The sequence below is a fragment of the Leopardus geoffroyi genome, chromosome X (genome assembly GCF_018350155.1).
Source record: "Leopardus geoffroyi isolate Oge1 chromosome X, O.geoffroyi_Oge1_pat1.0, whole genome shotgun sequence".
Taxonomy (NCBI): domain Eukaryota; kingdom Metazoa; phylum Chordata; class Mammalia; order Carnivora; family Felidae; genus Leopardus; species Leopardus geoffroyi.
This window is the reverse complement of record NC_059343.1, coordinates 62689815-62692400: the sequence shown is the minus strand read 5'-3', so window position 1 is coordinate 62692400 and position 2586 is coordinate 62689815.

The following is a 2586-nucleotide window of genomic DNA, read 5'->3' as shown; positions in this document are numbered from 1 at the left end:
TATTTTCACAGCATTCAAGCTTAAAGAAATATTTAAAATTTCTGTGTATTAAGTAATTAAGTACAAACAATGTAATAATAGTAGTTCATGTTGTGCCCAACAGAGGTTGCTGCATTTCCCTAAAAAATGTAAGATATCTTACAGTAAGTACCCTTGTAAGTTGGCACCTGGGATGCCTTGGTGAATAGTTTGGGAATAGAACACTGCCAGGCACATAGTTGGTGCTAAGTACATGGTTTTTATTATTATTGTAAAATATCTGTGATTATTATTAGAAGGGATATGGGTACCAAAGAGGATGCTGACCTAGTAGTTTGACTCAGATGTTGAAAATCCCTGAGGAGAGACATGTCACTTTTTGGTAGCAATCTATTCTAGTCATAGGTTTTTTCTAAGCCAGCACCAACTCACCCCAGTTTGAGAGGGAAGAGTGATTTCTATGTAAAGAAGAAAGCTTTATTCTCAAAGCAATGCCATTTTCTAGCTTCACTACTGCCAAGATTTTCCCACTCCTCTACTCTTACTCATCAGTCAAAATTCACTCTTTCAAAAGAGACTTCTGTATGTTAGATAAAAAAATACTTCACTCTGTTTCTGCCTGGCCTCTCCTACATTCCTTTTCCTTCTTCTTCTTCTACCTCTCTCCATGTCCCTCTCAACTAGTGTTTGAGACTTGGCCCCATCCCCATAATGATGAAGAGAAGCTGGAAAGTTAATTCAGGAAAAATGATAGGTTGAACTCTGTTTTGAATCTCAGCTTGACCTGTGAGCCAGTAAGAACAGTGAGTACTGACAATTTATTCCTGTATACCTCTTTCCTTTCCTCTCAGGGAGGATAGGAAGGCAATTCAAACAGAGAGACTCTAGAAGGTCGCCTGTGGGCTTTGGCACCCTTGAGAGGCTGAGGAGAAAAAAGGTAAGGGGTGTGCTGAATTTCCAACTCTTAGCAATTTAGGCCCATGAGGGATCTTTGACATTTTCCTAGAGGCTAGAGCTGACCTTAGTTCTATTTGGTTGTTTAGATTCACTGAAGGGAAATCTGATATCGGAGGTATGAGAAGGAATGAAAGAGGAGACCTATCCATGCACTGTTGACTCTGGGCCTCTTTGGTGCTGGCCAGCAGAGGTCGGGAACGGCTGGCTGGCTTTTAGCCCCGGCCAGCCGGCAGCGTTTGTTTTGGCTGTTGGAGGAAACAGCACTTTGTGGAAAGCCAGCCTTCCCAGCCAACGGCCTATTTTCATCTTGAATCTGTTGAGTCCAGCCTGAAGTCTGGGTCCAGGATCAACAGAGGCCATGGAAAATGGGACTGGATGCCTGGCAGCCAGAACTGTGGGCTTTCTCTTCCTGACCATGGCATTTTGCCTTGAGCCTATGAAGGCAGGAATGATGGGGATCTGGGCCTTGTGGAATTAGGGCCAGAAAGAGCTAGCTGCTCTTTGCATGGTCATTGCAGCACGGGATTGGCTGTAATATATCACTATGCCTCATCCTTTCCCAGGTTATCAAGTCTAGGAAGGTGGATGTGTGGCTAGAGCTGACATAGCTCCAAAAGTGCCTGAGCTCTGCTAAATGGGGGTCTCCACACACTGAGGGACCACTAGATCATTGGATCAATATCCTTATCAACCAACCGTGGGAACACAGAAAGGTATCAGTTAGGATCCCTTTTTTTCTGAAATCTCAAGGTCTTTCTGGGGAAACAAACCCATTTCACAAAGAGATACTTTTCATATTAGACAGAGTACAGTGAGGCTCATGTGAGTAGCACAAAGAAGTGCTAAAGGAGTTCAGAGGAGGGCAAGAGTGCTAGGAGAGATATGGGTTTATGTTGGGCCCTGAAAAGTGAGTAAGAATGAGATAAAGATGTGATGAGAGTTTTCTTATGTTCCTAAGGCAGAAATCCTTTGAAACTGACTCAACACATATCTTTGACTTACTGTAGAATCCTGGTTTCCAACAAGATTATGTTCAGATTAGGATACTTGTTTCCTGAGTGACCTTAGGATACTGAACCTGAGTGACCAAAATGATTTGAACTTCTCAGACACTATGACTTGTCTAGAGCTTGAATAGAACTAGAGTGATGTCTGGAGGTATTAATCATATTTCTCAAGTTCTTCCTGTACCCTGTATCCCAAACTGAAACTCAATACTGGCTCTTCCATTTCTTTCAGGATGTATTTGGCATTCAAGGCCTTTCACACACTGATCTCAATCTTCCCTTTCAGCTGTTCTCTCATTCTTTTTGGAGATTCCCAGCAATTTCATGCCAGCTAAATCTCCTCCTTATCCCCTGAAGCCCATGATAATTGGCTTAAAGTTATTTGTAGGCTCAGAAAACTTTGGTACCAGTCCCCTCCATCTCTTTGAGAATTTGGGATTCTTTGTGAGGTCTAGGTCTCTTCATTCTCTTTCATATCTAATGTTACCATTAGATTCTTAAGCAGAGTCCTATGAAATGCTAATTCTTTGTTGCTGTATATCAGGAGTCAGAACACGTATTCTGTAAAGGGCAAGATAGTAAATATTTTAGGCTCTGAGAGCCATAGAGTCTTGGATGCAACTACTCAACTCTGCTATGGTAG